Raw genomic sequence first — 12,480 nt, 5'->3', positions numbered from 1 at the left:
CAGGGAAATTTTCCTTTTCTTCATCATTCAAGTAGATGTGTTCAAATAAATCCTTTTCTTTAAATATTTCATCAAATTCTTTATTAACATTAATGCGAGTTGTAATTTCTTCTTCACTAATCCTTGCATCTCTGCTTTTCATACGTTTGTGTTGAGTTTCTTCATCAACATCAAAACCGAATGATAAAATCTTCACTCCGCTCAGATATTTAATAATTTGTCTCGTTCCTTCTGGATTAGTTTCTAATATCCCAACACCACCAGATTTTAGTTTCTTTAACTCACTCTTACAATGTGAATATTTTGTTGTACCAAGAGAAACCTCCTCAAATATTTGTCCTTCATTCCTCAATCGCATATGTTCCTCCACTGAAATATAGTGATAATCTTCACCTTTTACTTCTCCAGGTCTTATTGCTCTAGTTGTTGTTGATACAATGCGTATCACGGGTGTTTTTAAGTAAATTTACAATATTCTCATTTGTACTACACAAGAACCTTGATTTATGAAAGTTTTTTCCAGAAGCAGATTTACCCACAAGATTTATAATAATAGTTGTCATTTATATATGTAATTGTTTATAAAACAAAAAATATATCCCTTAATATCTCATCTTGTTTCACAACAATATATTTATATTTTTCAGTCGTGTGCTTCATATAATCCTCAAATTTCTTTTTACTACATAATGTAGAACAATTATCTCTCCAAAAATTATTGATATCTATTGAATTTAACTTGAATAAAATAAAAGTATTAGCATTGTTTCTGATGGAACGACGAGGAAGTTGAAAGTACGATTGACTAAGATAAATACAATTACAAGAAGAATGTCTCCCTCTTGTGTAGTAGCTGTCCATTACCGTTTGGTTTCTCTCATTAACACAATCATCAAAGATAACGAGGTTCTTTTTGATTTATCCAAATCTTGGGGAGACGGTATATCATCCGTATTATCACTAAGAATACAAGTTATAAGATTTGATTTCTTTTTACATCTCTGTGTATCACAAAATAGTTGAATTATATCTTCAATGTTATAATCATTTAGGTTTTTTGACGTTTAAATAAACCTATTATATCTTCTTTTTGAAGACCAGCATTAAAACCTTGTGAGAGTAGTTGATACTCTGGTTGAAAACTCGACTTTGTGAAAATTATTAAATTATCATAATCTAAAAAGTTGGGAGTGAGGAGCATTTTTAAAAGTAAGCAGGTTTTTCCACATCCACTTGAACCAACTATGAGACATCTTAATGAATTTGGGAGATTTTTATGGTTGTTAAATTTTATCTTATTTTCCCAAATAGGTAAAAAATCATTCATTTATATATTTGAAAAACAGGTTATTTAATTTATTATTGGCTTTTTTAGAAACTCTATATTTTATCCTAAGTTCAGGTTTAATTTCAAGATAATCCATTATTTTATTTATACAATATCTTGTGTTGATATTTCCCTGAAAATTACATCCATGAATAATATACAACAACAATCCTTTGAACATTTCTCTTATACGTTCAGTTTCTTCCCTTGTAAGGAAAGGTGTGTTATCATCCTCATACTTTACATTCATTTCTCTAATCAATCTTGTAAAGTAATTCATTTTTGGTGTAAATCTAAAAAGAATTATTTTCCTTTTATATTTTTTATTATCATTAATTAGAAGATAATCACAGAATATACATTGTTTATAGGCTTTTGACTCTGTGTTTAATCCCTGTCTTTCACACGCAGGACAATTCTCAAATTTGTCATATGGAGAATCAGGAAAGTCTAGCATATTTATAAAGTAAAACTTTACTTAAACTGAAATTCATCTATACTTTTAGTTGTATATTACCATCGATATCGATATACTTTTTTCATTATCAGATTCAACGACAACATTTTTTATATTAAAGGTAATTTTAAAATTATCGTTAACTACTATTGAACGAAATGTCATTTCACCTGATATATTAACATCCTTTATTTCATCAAGATTTACATCTTTAGGGTTGTTGAAAAAAATACAAATTTCTCCTTGCATATTACAGATGGTCTTATCTTTTCTTTCTAAAGCTTCATCCATAAGGTTTTTTGTTCTTTGATACTTTTTCTTGTTTCATTGCTTTTTCTAGTTTTGAATATATTACTAGAAGGAGAGGAGAAACTTTTGTTAGAGATACTTTAATTGATGTTCTACCAGGTATACTAAAAGCCCCTTCCACTGAAGGAAATTGAAGAACTCATATTATTTACCATAATAGTTTTTATCCAATAGTTGTTATATTTATCTTTGTTCAATTTTACATCCTTGACATATTTCTCAGTATCTTTAACAGATGAAGAGATTGATTGAAACTTGTCTTTGTGTCTTGAAACATTGTATTTATTAAGTGAAAAAGTTGGAGGATAAAATGTTTTTAAGCACAGATTCACCTATAAATTAAACGAAATTTTCATCAAGAAAATTTTAGTTTAAGCAAAGTTTTATTCTATAAATATGGTGAATACAACGTACTGCGATGTTTGTAATCACGAATATAAACATTATAGAAAACACCTCCGAACCAACAAACACACATTTAATCTATTTCATCAAATATCTCCTCTTGAGTTGGAAAGAAAACATTGTGATATCTGTTCAAAGGATGTTTTGAAGAGTAGTTATAATCAACATCTTCAATCACAAAAACACAAGAAAAATGAGTTTAAAGTAAAGGGAGACTATTATATTAAAAACACTGATGAGGCATTTAAAGGGCATATAAAAATAAGGATTTTTCAATTTGGAGAACCCAGTCCATCATCAATAGCTGAATCAATTGAAATAGTGAAACCTGATGTTGAAAAAATTTATTAAAAAGACATTAAAAGAAATAAAAACTTTAAAGTTTTATATGGGAGTGAAAATGAATATGAAAAGACAAGATGAAGAACAAACTCCTTATATGAGAACAGATCTTCATTTTATAACATCATTTCAAGATTTTTTGAATAGTGGGGTTTATGAAGAACTATCAAGACAAGAGGAGGATGTTGATAATACAGTGGTAGGAAGTGGATTCAATATTAAAAAAATCATCTTTTTAGATATACACATTCTAAAATCAAACCCTCTTAAAGCTTCTTCTTATATTGAATTACCAAAAGAAATAAAACTAAAGAAGGCAGTTGTTAATATTAAGAACAATGATAATAAATGTTTTCTCTGGTCTGTTCTTGCTCACTTACATCCACCAAAATGTAATTCAGAAAGAGTAAAACAATATATGAAATATGAGAATACCTTGGACATTAAAGATTTTAAATTCCCAATGCCATTAACAGATATTCCTAAATTTGAGAAAAAGAATAATCTTTCTATTAATGTATATGGATTAACGGATACAAACAAAGTTCAAATATTAAAAATTTCAAACAACTATAAAAATGAAGAAACACACATTGACCTTTTATATTTTAGTGTTGGAAAGAATTCACATTACACATACATCAATAATTTATCAAGATTAATCTCTTCTCAGGTATTCAGAACAGCAAACAAAATATATCCTTGTAAGCGATGTCTTAATTCATTTCATACAAAAGAACGATTAGAACAACATTCAAAATATTGTAGTAATCATAAATCAGCTGTAATTACAATGCCTAAACCTGGTGAAAAGATTTATTTTGAAGATTATAATAAATCTATCATGCACCCATTTGTGATATACGCTGATTTTGAATGTATCCTTAAAAAGATAAATACTGCTTCTCCTAATCCAAAAGAACCATATACAAATAAATATCAAAAACATATTCCTTGTGGTTTTTGTTATTATATCAAATCATCTGTTGGAGAAAAGTATAACAAACTTGAACATTATCGTGGAAAAAATGCTTCACAAGAGTTTGTAAAACGATTAGAAAAGGATTGTATAAGACTCACTAAATTAATGAAAGAAACAAATGAACCGATGAAATTAACCAAAGAAGAAAAATTAGAATTTAGAATGAACAATATCTGTCATATTTGTGAGGGGAAATTAAGGAGTTTAAAGTTAGAGACCATTGTCATCTTACTGGTAAATATAGAGGTCCCGCTCATTCCTGTTGTAATCTTAATTATAAATTACCTTCTTTTATTCCAGTCTTTCTTCACAACAGCGCCAACTATGATACACATCTATTTATAAATGAACTTTCAAAAACACCAGGGAATATTTCTGCTATAACAAACACAAGTCAAAAAGTATATTTCATTTTCAAAAATGATATTCACAAAACCTATAACTCGTATTAGGTTTTTAGATTCTTACAAGTTTATGGGAACACCACTAGCCTACCTCGCATCAAATCTAAGCTCCACAGACTCTTTTCCAAATCTTAATTCATTCTTTCCAAAAGAGGGAAATTCTCACTAAAGAGGAAATTCAGATTAAAGATGAAATTCTGATTAAAGAAGGAATTCTTACGAGAGAGGAAATTCAAACAAGGAATGAAATTCAAAGTAAAGAGAAAATTCTTACAAGTAAGGGAATTTATCCTTATGATTATATGGATTCATTTATGAGATTTAAAGAAACACAACTTCCTTCAAAAGAAAGTTTCTATAATAACCTTTATGAAGAAGAGATAAGTGATAAGGAATATAAACACGCACAAGAAATATGGAAAATATTTAAGATAAAGAACCTTGGAGAATATCACGATTTATATCTAAAAACAGATGTTTTATTGTTAGCTGATGTGTTTGAAGCTTTTAGATCACTCTGTCATAATAAAAATTGTTATGGATTAGATCCTGCCCACTATTTCACAGCTCCTGGTTTAGCTTGGAGTGCAATGTTGAAAATGACAAAACAAGATATAGATTTAATCAGTGATGTGGATATGCTTTTGATGATTGAGAAGTCCAAGAGAGGTGGAATATCACAAGTATGTTCAAAAAGATATGCTAAAGCAAATAATAAATATCTCCCAAATTATGATAGTGAAAAAGATAGTAATTATTTGATGTATTTTGATGCTAATAATTTGTATGGATGGGCAATGTCTCAATCTCTACCTTATGGTAAATTAGAGTGGGTGGAAGAAAAGAATTATGAAAAGGCTTTGATGAATATTGTTATTTCTTCTCAAGAGGAATTGAATGACGAAGAAGAAGGTTATTATTTTGAAGTTGATTTGAGGTACCCGAGTGATCTTCATAATAAGCATAAAGATCTTCCTTTTTGCATGTGAGAAAGAAACTCCAAAGAAAGAATGGTTAAGTGATTATCATAAAAGTTTTAATATTAAAGGTAAATCAACAGAAAAGTTATTAACAACATTCTATGATAAAGAGGGATATGTTTTGCATCAGAGAAGCTTAAAACAGTTTGTGAGAGAAGGATTGAGAGTAGCTAAAATTCATAGAGTTTTAAAATTTAAACAAAGTCCTTGGGTGAAAAAGTATATTCAATTCAATACAGATATGAGAGCAAATACAAAAGTAAAATTTGAAGGGGACTTTTATAAATTAATGAATAATGCTGTATTTGGAAAGACTATGGAAAATGTTAGAAACAGGCAAAACATTAGATTCGCAACATCTTGGAAAGAAGCTTCGAGATTGATAAATAAACCAAGTTTTGAGAGAGAAGAGGTTTTTTCAGAGAACTTTTCTGCAATTCATATGAAAAAGGAAAGTATTGTAATGGATAAACCAATTTATATTGGAACAGCAGTTCTTGATTTATCAAAGATATTGATGTATGATTATTTGTATAATGACTTAAAGAAAGAGTATGGTGAAAATGTTTCATTGTTGTATATGGATACTGATAGTTTTATCCTAGATATAAAAACTGATGATGTTTATGAAGATATGAAGAAAAATATTGGAGTATATGATACAAGTAATTTCAGCAAGAAGAGTGAGTTATTTTCCAAAAAGAATGAAAAGGTTATTGGTAAGTTTAAGGATGAGTTGGGTGGAAAAGTAATGAGTGAGTTTATTGGATTGAGAGCAAAGGCATATGCTTATAAGTATGGTGAACAGATTGATAAGAGGTTAAAGGGAATAAAGAAATATGTAATAAAGAAATCAATAACTTTTTAGAAATTATTATAATTGTTTGATGAATAAGAAAGAAGAATATAGGAAAATGAATACAATAAGAAGTTATAAACCTAACATATATAGCGAAGAAGTAAATAAAAAGGCATTAGGAGTCTATGATGATAAGAGAATTATTTTAGATAATGGAATAGATTGTGTTCCATATGGATATTGTATGATAGAGTGTATAAAATAGATTATGTTTTAACGATGGGAAGATGGGTTAGGGTTTTTAAGGGCTACATAGCGTTTTTTCACAATATATAAATGGATTAAACCAAGTATTAATCAAACTAAAGAGTGGAGAAAATCTCAGTCTTGGTATATAAATGGTAAACATAATGCATGTCAAAGATATCAAATAAGTCTTACTGAAAACCTAAATAAAGAAAAGTTAAATAACACACATAAGTTGATTAATATAAAAAATAGTAAGATAGAGGATGTAAAGAAAAAATGAATATCCTTGAATGGACTGAAAACTTTGATGGTTATCAATTGAACAATGAAAAAACAATTTACTATAATCTCAAAATGATATGTGGCTCAGGAGGTGGTCAAACAAGAGCATTAAGAGAAGTTTATCATTTCGTAATGGCACAAAAGGGGTATCTTAAAAAATATAAAGATTCAAATGTTTTGTTTGTCAATATTTTAGATGGGGATTATTGTGCAAAGAAAATTAAACTATTGAAGGAATTTGAGAATGAACAAATCTTTATAGGTTCAATGAGTGAGCTGTTCAACCCTCAGGTGTTCAATTCAATGAGGTTCAACCTCCAAGTTAGAAGGGGAGACAAATAAATATACCTTGGGATAAAAAGGGGATTTATTTTTAGGGAAAAAAAATATAAATCGCTGAAAATCCCCCATTCATTTACATGGGGAAAAGTGAGCCATAATCAGTATTCTTACCCTACTGGTAACCTTCCTGGGTCAGATTGCGGGAGTGTGTGTCATGGTGTTGCTGAGGTGTCGTCCACCAGACGGCGGTCTCCTTGGATTAACCTGAAGCGGTCCCTTCGGATGGGTGCCTGGAATGTCCTATCACAAAGAGAGGATGATCACCTGCCTATTTTATCACCTGAGCTCAAGCATTTGAACATCGGTAATGCAGCATTCTCTGAGGTTCGGGCACTGGATCATGGTGGGTTGTCACAACTATTGTTGGTTTGGTCGCTCTGATGGTTGCCATGCCCAAGGAGTTCCTGTAGTTGTGTCCAATAAGCTGACTCCAATGATAATTGAGGTAACACTGGTCAACAAGAGTATTATGAGACGAAGGATTCGTCACAACTTCGGCATCATTTCCCTGGTCTCTGTTTATGCTCCGACTGAAGCGAGTGATCTCTCCGTGAAGGACACATTCTATGCCATGCTGGAGTCTGCAGTTGATCAGTGCTCCAGGCGAGATACTCTCCTCATCTTGGGGGATTTCAGTGCTTCAACTGGAACTGATAGCGATGGTTATGAGGTGTGTGTTGGTCCCCATGGGTCTGTAACGGTGAACCAGAATAGCTCAAATTTCCTTGACTTTGCAACAAGTCATGGACTTAGGGTGGCCGGTTCATGGTTTCAGTGCCAACAGGCTCATCGCTGGACTTGATATTCAAACGCTGACAGTGTGGCAAACGAGATTGACCATGTGCTCATTGAGGGTCGCTGGAGGATGATCCAGAACTGCAGGGTCTACCAGAGTGCCAGTTCCTCAATACTGACCACAGGCTTGTGGCAGCAACTCTGAGGTTGCAGCATAAATCCAGGAGAATGGCACCATCCCAGTCTAGGCTGGAAGTTGGCAAGCTCAAGGATGAAAGGGTAGCTGAGGAGTTTGCGAACAGGCTGAATAGGGATTTCGGGGGTCTGGGCACTTTGGGGAATCCTGAAGAGTTGTGGAGTGCCTTCAGGACCACCATCTTTGATGTTACAAGTGGATATCTTGGAACTCACTGAAGGGTGAAGAAGAATTTTGTCTCTCAATGGACACTGGATACCACTGACCAGAGTCACGGGGCCAGGCTGAATGGCAGAGCTGAGCTGTTCAGGGAGTTGAGGCGTAAAACTGCATGTGCGTTAAGGGTAGACAAGGAGGCCTATGTGCGAGGAATTTGTGAGGGGGTAGAACATCACCTGTGGTCAACTAATTCTCATCCTGCTTACAGGGGAATTTGCGTATTGCATTTCTCCAAGCCCATCCCTTGGTGAACTGCAGTTAGAGTGGAAGGTGGTGGGTTCTTGACAGAGGGGTCCGAAGTGAAGGTCCGCAGGGCCAGTTACTTTGAGTGGCTGGACCCGGATGATCCACCAGCTGCTGAGTTGGATGTCAGGGGTGTTATAATCCCTTTTGCTGACCTTCTAATCAACTGTGATCCACCTTTGTTTGTGGAAACACAGGGTGTGGTGAATTGGTTGAAATGGGGTAAAGTTCCTGGGATCTGTGGCATCCATACTGAACCCCTCAAGGCTGGTGGAAATGCTGTACTCATGTTGTTGCATGCAGTTCTGTGCTCTGCCTGGAACACAGGCATCATCCCCACTGACTGTATGAGGGGCCTTGTTGTCCCTCTCTGGAAATGGAAGGGTGATCGCCAGGACTACAACAACTACCGAGGGTTGACGCTGCACTCAGTGCCGGGCAAGGTCTTTGTTCGGATAATTCTTGATAGGTTTTGCCACCATTTGCTTGAGTACCAGTGCCCAGAGCATTCAGGCTTTACACTAAAGAGGTCGATGATTGGCCGTATCCTTTCTCTTCGTGTCCTCACAGAACGCAGGTGAGAGTTTCAGCAGGGGCTGCTTGCAGCCAATGTTGATCTCTGCAAAGCGTTTGATTCAGTGAATCGTGATGCCCTCTGGAGGTTTCTGGGTCTTCGTGGGGTGCCACCAAAACTGATCAATCTGAAGTCTGAACTACACTCTGGTACTGAGAGTGCTGTGAGATGTGGTGGTACCATCTCCAACTTATTTCCAGTTGTTACTGGAGTTCATCAGGAGTGTGTACTGACCCCATACTTTTCAGCGCTTGTTTGGATTGGATTCTGGGAAGGATGTCAGAGAGGTCAAGCTGTGGTGCATAATTTAGGAATGTCAACATCTCTGACCTTGATTTCAGAGATGACTGCATCATGTCTGAGGGAACTCTGGATAACCTTTTGGGGGCCCTCATGGTGCTGAATGAGGAGTTAGAACTATTGGGATTATGAGTTTCCTTGGTCAAAATTAAGATCCAGGCTTACAATGACATCTTGGATGCTGCTATCTTGTCTCTTTCTGTTTGTGGTGAGGATGGTGAGGTCATGGAGAGATTCACTTACCTTGGCAGTGATATTAATGTCTCTTCTGACTGTGAGCCACAGGTCAATAGACCTCTGGGTCGGGCCTGGAGAGTCATGAATTCACTGGATAATGGGGTTTGGCACTGTTGGTACTGTGCAGGAGGACGAAAGTCTGAGTCTTCAGGTCTTTGGTGCTTCCAGTCTTGCTCTCTGGATCTGAGACTTGGACTCTGACCAAGGATCTGAGACGGAGACGTAATTCCTTTGGTACCTTTCGGAGAATCCTTGGCTATTGCTGGTCGGACTTTTGTGTTCAATGAGCGGTTTCTGAGAGACTCAAATGAGATTTGTTACCTGCATAGTCCATGAGCGTCAGCTATGGTTGCACGGACATGTGGCTCGTTTTCCTGACGCTGATCCTGCTCACCAGATTCTCTCAGCGTGGGAGTCTCGTGAGTGGAGGAGGCCAATGAGCCGATCACATGCCTCGTGGTTGCAGCAGGTTGATTGGTATCTCAAGGAGATGTGGAAGGGCCAGGCATCTGCCTGGGGGGTGGCCAGACGGAGGCCCTGGAGTACCGACGGAAAGTGGACACAGTAACACGCTGCTCCATCACATGCTCCCACACCTGACCTAACCTGATGTTGATCTGGCCAATTGGAATTTTGCAACAAATGGAGCATTGACCAATATCCACACAATTGATCAATATCTTTATCATCATAATCATCAATGTATCAAATGCTTGACAGAACATCGGTAAAACACTCTCCAGAAGGATTGCACTGGACAGTTTGCCATTGTCCTCCCATTAGTCAGTCATGGCAGGAATTTGTTTTAGTAAGGGTTTTGGTGACAACTCACTAAAGACACACCAGTGGATCATTAAGATCCACCAATAACTCCAGTGCTGGCAGAAGCTTCTGGTGCAATCTTCACTTATTGCTCTGCCAGTGAAGTGATGTGGATCTGGCAAGTCACTGCATCATTAAGTACAGCTACTTGCACACACATGCACGGTCAGTATTAGGATACCCTGGCATTCTATCATGAAATTTGCAACCACAGGGTGTTCATACATCAAACAAGGAAATCAGCAGTCTGTTATCAATTTTCGTAACCTCTGTTTTTAACTCCGGACGATGCTGACTAATTGGCTTCCCTTCCATGCTGAGAAATAAAATTATATGAATAAATTTTTGCAAAATGGAACAACAAGGTGTTAAAGAGTATAAACAGATAGTGGGGCAAGGGACCAACACTTGGGAAGAATGAGATAGAACAGCCTGTGGAAGGCAGGAGTTGCTGGGGAGTGTCAGGGGACTCAGACAGCAGGGGGGGGGGGATGTTAGACCAAAGTAGAGGTAGTTAAAAAAAAAAAAGAGAATCAACCTACCTGCCTGTGATGTGAGGGCAGCACACCTTGTGTTTCGGTCTCACAGTGACATGTTCCATTAATGTGGAGAGCTTTATATTCCACAGAATACAGGAGAGACATGCATGGTTCTGATGTAGCATGCAAAAAGGGGTCAGCAGTAGCCTACTCACAAGGATTTACAGGGAATTAAGGTGCAGGAGGAGGCCATTCAGCCCATCATGCCTACAACACACCAATAGCAGATTTGATCAATCCGTTGTTACCTCTGCCCTTCGTGTGCAGCCTTTTTGGCTGCTACACTGGAACTCATTTCACCGACCTCGGAAGGATGGCAGGCTGAGTCAATCCCCTGGTAATAATTCAGCGGTGAACGGGGCTTGAACTCAGGATCCACTCAGGATCCTCGAATCCCAAGCCACCACCCTAACTGCTAAGCCAACACCAGGATTTGTGAATTGAAAAATGTGTTTTTTTAACTCCATTGAAAAACATGGTTTATATTTTACTTTGTCTTCTCCGACCAATCCATTTTCATTGAGTTTGAAAAGCTCACTCATGCTTTCAGAACATTGCAAATTCAAGCTGTACCCATCACCCTACATCCTTAAAGGAGAGCCGCCCACCAGCAGGTTTTTGAAAAACTTCTCAAAACCTATCAGCTCTCACCATCTGAAAATTCCATATACATTTTCATTTTAATTTAAATACAACTGTTTCAAGCATTACTCGAACAGAAAATCTATTGGAAATATGATACAATTCATAAATCAATCCAGTTATGTAGTTCCGTCATGTCGTTGCAGATTTGTGGTGACAGTCAGGTCACATTTCTCCAAACATCCCAATCCTGCACTGATTCCCAAAGCTTTGGCAGAAAAATCTTGGTCGCAACATTTTTCCCATCACATTTAGCCATTTACTTTACCCCATTATTAATCAATAGTAACCAATATTATGATACAATATGAAACACTGTGAGCAAGTCACTAATATTAAAGACGAAGTAACTCATATTCCTTAATTATTACCCTCGCCAAAGGAGAGGGTATTACATTCGGGTCAGTTTGTCTGGATATAATGTTCCTTTTCCAACGTAGACCACAATTTTTGCACGTTATCTTTTTTCAGCCGAGTACCTCTAAAATATTGTTACGGATTCGCCTCTGGGTGAATTACAAGGGGAGTTCTTGAATCTAGTTCGCTGATGACGACCCTGTAGCCGCCAGCCTCGCAGATAACCCTGCAGTTTGACGGGTTGTTAAACAACCACAGATTCCGCCTGAGATGCGTAATTTCCGGAGGGTTCAGCGTCCAAATCCCGCTTTGCCTTCCTGGCAAATTAAACCCACCCCACCCCCAAGACAGGGTACTGTGCTTTTGAACAGGCAATCAATTCTCCGATATGTAGGAGGGTTACCGTAGGTTATGTGTTTTGGCTTCTGCTGCTTGTAGCGGGTTGGCTTAAGGTGAAATTCCTGATATCACACACTATGTATCATAAACAACCAGATAGTTTGGAAGAGTTTACACTTCAGCAATGCACGTATTTACAAGTCAAACAAAGCCACACATTACACATTAAAAAGTCTTATCTAGCACGGAAGCCCATTTTGACAATCACTTACCACAAATAAATTAGGCGCTGCATTCATTCCGGGAAAAGAAGAAAAAGTTAAGGATGATAGACAGATGAGTGCCAGAAGTGGGGCATGGATGCAACCCTGCTTTCTCTCAAATATGAGCCGGCTGGTT

The 12,480-nt window shown here is 36.4% G+C and overlaps 1 protein-coding gene across 2 annotated transcripts in view; it reads right to left on the bottom strand.

Annotated features, from left to right (window-relative positions):
* Positions 1–12,480, bottom strand: part of LOC147012274 (glutathione synthetase-like) — an 86,619-nt gene that overhangs the window by 25,377 nt on the left and 48,762 nt on the right. The gene's annotated exons all lie outside the window — the stretch shown is intronic.

This window comes from Eptatretus burgeri, chromosome 15, assembly GCF_056783735.1.
Source record: "Eptatretus burgeri isolate ZD-2024b chromosome 15, Ebu_testis_v1, whole genome shotgun sequence".
NCBI lineage: Eukaryota > Metazoa > Chordata > Myxini > Myxiniformes > Myxinidae > Eptatretus > Eptatretus burgeri.
The sequence above is the reverse complement of the archived record's forward strand: the minus strand, read 5'-3'. Positions and strand labels throughout refer to the sequence as shown.